Source organism: Myxine glutinosa, chromosome 3 (assembly GCF_964187855.1).
Source record: "Myxine glutinosa chromosome 3, kmMyxGlut1.1, whole genome shotgun sequence".
Lineage (NCBI taxonomy): Eukaryota > Metazoa > Chordata > Myxini > Myxiniformes > Myxinidae > Myxine > Myxine glutinosa.
Window position 1 is genome coordinate 170,907,964 of NC_136263.1, and position 9,960 is coordinate 170,917,923.

Sequence of the window (9,960 nt, forward strand, 5' to 3'; positions counted from 1 at the left end):
TGGGCCGCATGAGGGCCGGGAAACCGGCGAGGAAGCGGGTGAATTCGTCCACTGCCGGAAGCGTACAGATGAACCTGGCCGGAATGGAACCGCTCAGCAAGCCGCTCGGCGAGCCGCTCGATGAGCCGCTCTGTGAGCTGCTCAACGAGCGGGGCAGCGCGCAAGCGAGCGAGCTGAACGTCTCCGCCTGGACAAGTCTTCGGTGCTTTACGTCCACCAATAGTCCATGAGCACATAAGAAGTCCGCGCCGAGCAATGCCATGGGCACGTCGGCTGTGACGAACGACCACCGGAAAACCTGCCCTCCGAACCGCAGAGAGACAGCGTTTTCCGTACGTGCGTATGGACGTACCATTGGCCGCAAGCAGCGCAGGGCCACGGCCCGCGGTTTGCTTGTCCGACGTACCGGCAGGAACGACACTCACCTGCGCTCCCGTGTCGCAAAGATAACAGCGCCCGGACAAGTTGCCCGTTATATACAGTTGGCTGTTGGAATCGCCGACGCTCAAAGCCGCCACCGAGCGTCGGCCTGCCCGTTTCCCAACCTGCCGTATGAGCACGGTGGGCGACACTGCCGAGCCTTGTGGCCGAACTTGGCGTGGAAGAAACACCAGGTGGGCGGCTGCGGCGGCGGAGGCCGCGGGTTTCTTCGCGGCGGCGGTGGTGGTGGGCGGGACGTGGCGGCGGACACGAGGTGTGGTGCATCAGCAGCAGCCCCGAGAGCCGCGGCAAGACTCGCCTGTGTGTCCAAAGCCGCGAAGAACCTGTCGGCCTCGGCAGCGAGGGCCCGGGGTTCCGTACCGTTGGCAGCAAGCAGCGCGGGGCCCCGGCCCGCGGTTTGCTTGTCGGACGTACCGGCGGGAACAACACTCACCTGCGCTCCCATGTAGCACAGGTAACGGCGCCTGGATAAGGTGTCCGTTATGAACAGTAGGCTGTTTGAACGGCCAGCGCTCATTGCCACTACCGAGGGCCGGCCCGGGCATTTCCGGACCTGCCGAATGAGCACGGCGGGTGACACTGCCGAGCCTCGTGGCCGAACTGGGCGTGGAAAAAAACACCAGGTTGGCGGCGGAGGCGGCGGTTTTCTCCGCGTCGGCGGTGGTGGGCGGGGCGTGGCGGCCGCGAGGTGTGCATCAGCATCAGCCGCGAGGTGTGCATCAGCCTCGGGATGCGCGACGGCCGCACCAAACCTCGCCTGCGTGTCCAAAGCCGTGAAGAACTTGTCGGCCTCGGCAGCGAGAGCTCGGGGTTCCGTCGTCGTAGAACCGGCCAACGCGAGGCGTACTGGTGCCGGCAGCTGGCGTCGAAATAACGCCCGGAATAGAGCATTCGGGGTTTCGTCGCCCATCAACGACAGCATATGGTCCATGCGGACCGATGGTCACGTGTCACCGAGCTCGGGGAGGTCCAGGAGGCGGTCGGCCCGTGCGTCCACCGTGAGGCCAAACGTGGCGAGGAGGAGACGCTTGATCGCCTCGTACCTGCCGTCGGCCGGTGGGTTCCTCAGGACCGACACGACGCGGGCGGCCGTGCCGGGCCCGAGGGAGGCGACCACGTGGCAGTACATGGTCTCGTCCACCGTGATGCCTCGAAGTCGGAACTGGGCTTCTGCCTACAGGAACCAAACTTCAGCTTGAGCCTCCCAGAACTCGGGGAGTTTGATTGTGACCGCGTTGGTTGCCTTTGCTGTGGCGTGTTCGGGTGGTCAGCGACGGCTGACCAGAACGTCGGAGGGTCACCAATGAAGCGCGGTGCTACGCGCGCTACTTGTTTAGCAAGGAGGAAGCGGACAACGCGGTAAGTTAAAAGAGTCTTTATTGCAAGAGCTCCACTGTAGCACTGGAGCGCTCTGGGCTGTGCGCCCTGTGTATATCCCGAGGCCACGCCTACCCCTCGGGCGTGGCCGCCGCCCACTTGGTGCGCGGAATGATGCCATCATGCCAGTGAGCTTTCGTGTGCGCCACATTGTAAAGGATAGCACACTGTGCATTCTGGGTGCATCATTTATTTAGCCATGCTGGCTCTTAATAAATACCGGACTCGATCGGCACCCCGCCTATATTTATACATGAGAGGACTTCTGGGAGGAGATTTGCATATTTTATACTCCGGCAACGTATGTGTGGCGGCCCTAAACTTTGCATGCACGTTGTACGTTCAGTGTACCGTACCCTATGCTCTAGTGTTTCCATCCCCTATAGTGTACCGTACCCGTGTGAGCTCTGCGTTCGAATCATCATCTAAAATCATCTCACACCTTTAAATCATCCTGAAACGACCCTGGGGAATGTGGGGAGTGGTACAATAATGGAAATAAAATAAAGAAAAGGAGGAGAATAAAGCAGAATAAAGGGAACCAGACTTGGTGGTGCAATGATTCGAGTGTCTGCTCCGATTCTGAAAGGTTGGTGGTTTAAATCCTGGCTGATGAGTCATTACCGATGTTAAACAAGAAAGACGTCGTGCAGAGCATGATACTTGCAAAATCCACCCCCTCCCCCCCCACCACCCTCCCAGGAAAAAGTTGCCATGGAGACATCAATTGTCCATTTAGTCAAGATTTAAACTTCATTATTTTAATCATAGCTCGGATCAATTGGATGAAAACTGATTGTTTTTCAGATGAAAATTGATGATTTTAGAAGTTTGACCTTGAGTTGGCCTTTTACATTTTGACCTAAAAAAAATAATAGTTGGTTTCCAAATTCAATGACTCAATTTGCAAATGCTGCTTAATTACCAAGTTAATAGGATGAAAATTAACAATTTTTCAGACAAAAATTGATTGTTTTAGAAGCTTGACCTCAAGTTGACCTTTGACATTTTGATCTAAAATAGTTGGTTTTCCAATTCAGTAATGGACTATGTAATTGCTGTTTAATTTTCAGGTTTATAGGATGAAAATTGACGATTTTATACATTTGACCTCAAGATGACCTTTGACATCAAAATCAATAGGCTTCTCAGTTGTGACTATCTCTACAACTTGGTAAAGTTTCATGACGGTCGGTTTTGAATTGTGACCTATAGGCGAACAAGTGACAAACAGACAGATAGACAGTCACTCAGAGCAACACTTGGCAAAAGAGAACAAAGTAGAATGGCACTCCATAGAGCATCCTTTTGACCTCACAAATAATTGGTGGTTGAATTATGTGACCTGATATGCAAATCTTCTTCAAATCAAGTTAATTGGATGAAAATTGTCCATTTTAGAAACTTGGCCTATGTTGACCTTTTGGCCTATGTTGATCTCAAAAATAGTTCGTGGTTGGTTTGAGTAAACTGATATGCAAATCCTATTCAGATTTCAAGTCAATTGGATGAAAATTGAGGATTTTAGAAATTTGGGAAAAGTGGTTGACCTTTCGCCTATGTTGACCTTTTGACCTCAAAAATGTATAGGATTTTGTCGGATCACGAACTCATTTGGTGAAGTTTCGTGAAGGTCGGTTTAAAATTGCGACCTGTACGCAAGTACTAGAGTGAATACGTTTCCCAAAAAAAAATAATAATAATTCCAAGTAACAAACAAAATCGACCGACAAATTAATATACCGACCGATACGTGAAAAATCTAAGATTTTGCAAGTAACACGTATGTGCTGCTTCCTTGCTTGATGCTCAGAATTTAAAAAGATAGAGCATGGATATTAAAGAACCATAGGTTGGCAATATCAGTGCAGGCTTTACACTTGTGTCGAAGTTTCCTGGAAAACGATCGTTTTGTGTTTTGTGTGTCGGTTTGTCTTTTTGTGTGATTAATGTTAGCTCTTTCACGAGCCTCGATCTTGTACACAAAAAAAAAAAAAAAAAAAAGGGAATTCTTATTATTCTTTCCCTTCTTTCCAACATGGTCGGATAGTAAGGGCATTTTATGAGATATTTCACAAATCTGTTAACTAAATTGTTACCAAAAAATTTCTTCACCAATATGTTTGTAAAGGTGTGTAATAACATGTGTTAAAATGTTGAAGTTCAACTCCCGTGGGAAACCCAGAAAAAAAGCTGTTGAATTCGGGTACCGAAAAATTATTTTCGAGAATTTTTATTTTTTTAAATCGGCCCTTAAGTAACTTTTGAGGGGTCAAATAAGGGTTTTTCATGATTCTGAGTTGATTGTTAACATTTATATTTCACTTTTACATTTACACACAAAGTAGCTTTTATTTCACATACATATATAATACTCAAGAGTTATTTCTCATTCACAATGTCAGAAGTTTCAACAGTCATTGTCTATGTCTTCTTCAGACTCAACAACATCATGACGGGTAGATTTGCCTGCTTTATTATATTCACAGACTTCAGCCAAATCGGAAGATCAAAGGTCACTATAGCGACCCCAGCGCGCCGTATGCACTCTTTCAGAGTGGTGAAGATGGTGTTGAGGTCATTAGGGTCTCCTTCAATAACTGGGAGGAACTCGATCTGTGTGCTCTGCTTTGCATCATTAGCATGGATTCTCTTCATCCAGGCATTCCAGTTGGAGTGTGGGAACTCAGGATCGTTGGCTTTGATCACCCACCCCGCTGCCCAGAGTGTCACCTGGAGTGAGGAGTGGCTGATCATGAGCCAGGGAGGAGGAAAGCTCAGCGAGGGGGAGAAACATGATCGCGTTCGTTCCTATCTGTTTCCTGTTCGTAAATGGAATAATCTTTACTTCAGTTCCTCTCAGGATCTTAGCTTTGTCGAGTGCCTTCAACTTCACCCGGGGGAAAGCTGCTGTTGTCTGTGGATCTGGCAACGGTGGTGCCGGAGAGGTGACTTCGATCCAACCCATTGAGTGAAAGGGAGTGTTTCCGTGAATAGAGACAATGTTTAAATCTATATTGTCTCCAACAAACTGAGTGACTGCATTGTTTGTTTCCCCAACCTCCATAAAGACCACCTGATCATTACTTGACAATTCACTTTCACTGGCTGGCACTTTGGCTGTCATCACTGATTGATCCTCAAGCGCAGCATCAACCGCAACCTCATCATTGATCTGTTCATCGGTTTCCTCCACAATGGTGTCAAGAGTGCCAGAAGTATCTGGAACATCATCTCCACTCCTACTATTAAGGAAGCAGTATTTGTAGTTTTGTGTCTCCGTGTAAGACTCAATGTATCCCAGCCGGTGGAACTTGTTGAGCATCCATTTTGACCCAAATCTATGATCAAGTTGTATGGCAAGCCCCATTTGGTGTGGCAATACTCCAGACCGAGGTCGACAGGCCTTAATAAAATTCTGCCCCCAAACGGCAACTCTTTCGTCTGTCTTGACAATCGGTCTCAAGAACATCTGAAGGCTTGCAGGAACAAGTGTCAGCTGACTATCGATGTCAGTCATACTGTGTGTGGTGGGGTATGACTTTGGACCTAAATCAATCAAGGCAATATCATTGGATATGAACTTGAGTGCGGTCTTTATGATCTGAGTCTTCTCATCTCCATGGTCAAGATTAGCATGATTCGCTCGCAGAATATTGTCGGTGCCATCTTTGAGACAGAGTACATCTGCCCTTCTTTCCTGTGTTGTGAAATACAAGGTGTCTTCGTATTTCTCTAGAAGTTTTATCTTTAGCCAATGCTTTGAATAAGAAAGGCTCTTCTCTGGTGACTGATCAAACTCCTGCAGCTTTTCATGGACTTGGTCCATGTTCATTACCCCATGCTCTAATTCTGAGTCTAACCATTCGCAGAATTCAATAAAAACTGCCTCTCGCTCCTCATCAATACTCCTCTGTCCTCTCTTCCTTTTTCCTTCCTCATCAGTCTTGGACAAACTGTCACCTCTCGCAAACATAAGTTTGCATCGCAAATGGTACAGTGTTTCTTCTGCTACCAAGTCGTTGATCCCTTCCAGGCATCCAGTGACTTCAGTGCCCCAGTCATCCCCGCGACTCCGTGCTGTCTTCAGCAAGCTTGCCTTCAGTGTATCTGCAGTCAAATTATCTGGCACTCTGTATTTCTTTCTAGCTTGTGCTGGATTATTTTTGTAGAGCTGGGCTGGTTGGTTGCAAAGAATGCATACATCCTTATACAGGAGGTCAACTGACTGTGATCTTCTAGAACTGCAGCCAGTTGATGAACTGAACTCACAAGTAGTGCGTCTTCTCTTCAACTTTGATGACTCTTTCTCTGCCTTTGATGCTTGAGCTGACTTCTTGGTGGTTGCAACAAAGTTGTTGTACAGATCATTTTCACACTTCTGGTGGTACCTCAGTTTTCCTTCCTTTTGAGCCTCCTTCATACGTTCCACAACAGTAACATTTTCGACAGTTTCTGCTTGTTTCAATAAAGTTGAGTATCCCTTTGGAGTTGCCTGTATGAGCCTTTCAGCTGGTGTATCCGAGCGTGCACAGATGAAGCAATTGAGCACAGGTGGAGTAACGTCTTCATCCATATTGCTAGACTCCATGTCCTGCAAAGTAGAAAATGAGATATATTTAGAAATTATTTTTCCACAAAGGAGTGTCTGTGGTGAAATATAAATGTTAACAATCAACTCAGAATCATGAAAAACCCTTATTTGACCCCTCATAAGTTACTTAAGGGCCGATTTAAAAAAATAAAAATTCTCGAAAATAATTTTTCGGTACCCGAATTCAACAGCTTTTTTTCTGGGTTTCCCACGGGAGTTGACCTTCAACATTTTAACACATGTTATTACACACCTTTACAAACATATTGGTGAAGAAATGTTTTGGTAACAATTTAGTTAACATTTTTTCATATGTTTCCCTTACTAGGAGACGGGGTCATAAAATGAGCTCGGTCAGACTGACCGATGGATCATCCATCCGTGATCCGTCCATGTACTTTTGTGTACGCGATATTTCAAAAACCGTTGAACATTTAGCTTTCATATTGCAGATATCTATTCTTGAAGACATTATTTCAACCTGATTCGATCACGACTGTGATTGGCTGAATTATGTTGCCAGGCAACCATCTCGGTAACTTGGCTCGTGTACTTGTTATTTCAAAAACCGTTCAAGATTAAAATTTCATATTCCACATATCTATTCCCCACACCACCCAGAAGGTAATTGGAACTCGACACATCTAATCCACGGATATTTCGCGTTTTCCCATATTTTTGTGAGTCCGGTTTGCATCCAGAACACAACAATCTCGGTTAACCATTTTGAAACGACCTCTTTTGTTTAAATGCTGAAAAGTGCGTTTAGAAGACGATTTGATTCGTGGCCACCCCAGTAATGGCGACTGTGTGCTGCCACCTGGTGTCCACTCTCGCCCGTCGGAAAGGTGTGCTGGTTTGGTTCTGATGTACCTTACTCTTTATAGAGCGTTAGTGCTGCCGAAGCAGTTCCTTGGCAACTCTTATACTAGTTAGGCAGTTAAGAGGAAGCATCGTTCATTTTTTCAGGAAACCACCAAATTTGGCACAGATGTAGTATGGATTGTTTGTTTTTTTGTAGCAATATAATTGTTTGTACAATACAATTGTTTGTAGCAATACAATTGTTTTCCTGAGGGGTGCCCAAAAATTCAGAAAATTCAAAAAATCCCAAAAAATGTCCTGGATGCCGTGAAAAAGGGGAGAAAACGGGTATTGATTCGAACTTTAGATTCTGATATTGTGGTCTTGGCAATAGCACACTACTTTACCTACCAGTCACACGGTGTGGAGGAACTCTGGATTGCCATTGGCACTGGTAAAAGCTACCGTACCTTGCCATCCATAAAATTGCCACCGGCCTTGGCCGCAGGAAGTCCGAGTCTTTGCCATTATTTCATGCCTTCACTGGCTGCGACACAGTATCATTTTTTGCCCAAATTGGGAAAAAGACAGCCTGGAAGGCTTGGGAGGCATACCCCAGCATCACGCAGACCTTTCATGCTCTCGCTTATAGGCCATCTGTGGACGCTATGACTATGGAACTACAGAGCATGGAAAGATATGTTGCCATCCCCTATGACCGGACTACCGAGATAAAGACAGTGAATGACATGCGCCGACACTTGTTCACGAAGAAGGCAAGAACAATTGATCACATTCCCCCAACAGCAGACGGCTTCGAACAACACCTAAAACGTGCATGTTTTCAGGCTGGACACGTATGGAGTCAGGCACTTGTGCCCTACCCAGAACTTCCATCACCAGCTGATTGGGGCTGGATGAAAACAGGGACTTCTTGGACACCAATTTGGACCACAATACCACTGATACAGGAGGCATGTTCAGAGCTTACAAGCTGCCATTGTAAGTCGGCCTGTAAAGGCAACTGTAAATGCTGCAGGGCAAATCTGCCCTGCACATCACTGTGTGACTGCGATGGACAGTGCTTGTAGTACTACGCGTCTGTGCGAGAGCCTTCACCTTTCAAGTGCCCACAATATTTTAAGTTAAAACTGCAACTGTGTGTAACTTTGATTAATTAATACCATTCCATTGTTATCAGAGACCAATAAAACAATGTGTATCACTTGGAATTGAAATTTTACCTAAAATACTATGAGAGATTCAAGGAAAATGGAAACACCATGGCGGCCATCTTGAAATTAAAGATGATGGATGCCAATCTTTATGCAATTGATCCCATTGGATTCAGAGACCATGAAAACATGGGGTAAGACACTGGAACTGTGGTGTTATCGCTCATAGTATAGAAGTTATCGAGGGAAATAGGTCACAGAGGGCGGTCATGTTGAAATTCAATATGGCGGCCACCAGGGGTTCTGAATTTTTGGGCGCCCCTCAGGAAAACAATTGTATAGGTCCATACTACATCTGTGCCAAATTTGGTGCTTTCCTGAAAAAATGAACGATACGCCCTATTTTTCGGTCTTAACTGCCTAAGTACACTGGGTGGTTTGCCATTACCTTCCCAGCGTTATTTGTTCATGGACTGCGACAGGGTGTTGCATCAGTGAGTACCGCGCCCCAGTTAAGCCGGCTGTCCCCATCTGCTCGAATTCACCGATGGACAATCAAGATTCCAACGTGCCTTGTGAAAAAGGTAGGTCGTGCGTGCCGGTAACCTGGCCATCCCACGACGATCTACAGGACCAGCAGCACCTCAGCACCTCAGGTGCTGAGTATGAGTGCAAATTACCAACCGATCAATGGGTTCCACCTGAGAAAAGCCAGGCCATTGAACCATTGCACCCAGAAATGTGTCTAAAGGAAAGTTGTTTCCTTTATTTTGCTGACTTGGTGCTTGTACTTTGACAACTTAAATGAAATCTCAAGAAACATCAACGGACTCCATTGGGGGTTTTTTAAATAGCAATACCTGTTCTTTCTGGGGACCTAGAATGTATGTAAAATTTGGTGAAGATTGTATAGACCCAGCTGTACAGGTGGAGGTAGCAGGTCGACCCCACCCTCGCGGATGGAGGGGTGTGGAGATTGTAACCATGACCTGACCCGAGGTATCCCCAAAACGTATGTAAAATTTGGTGGTGATTGGCCCAGCTGTTTATTACGTCTGCCCAGTGAAGGTGGATGGATGTTAGATTTTCACACCTGTCTGTTTGTGAGCATGATATCTCAAAACGTGTGGATTTGGATGAAATGCGGTGGGCAGGTTGGGTCGGTATTGATTCAAGGACGAATTGATTCAATTTTGGTGAACACCAAAAATCCCCAAATCCAGGTGTGCAAAGCTTGTCGCGTCATACCCAAGAAGACTCGAGGCTGTAATCGCTCCCAAAGGTGCTTCAACGAAGTACTGAGTTAAGGGTCTGAATACTTATGTCAACGTGATATTTCAGTTTTTTCTTTTCAATAAATTTGCAAAACTTTCTAAAATCCTGTTTTCTCTTTGTCATTATGGGGTATTGAGTGTAGATTGATGAGGGAAAAAATGAATTTAAACGATTTCAGCATAAGGCTGCAACATAACAAAATGTGAAAAAAGTGAAGGGGTCTGAATACTTTCTGAATGCACTGCACATACACACATACATACATACATACATACATACATACATACATACACA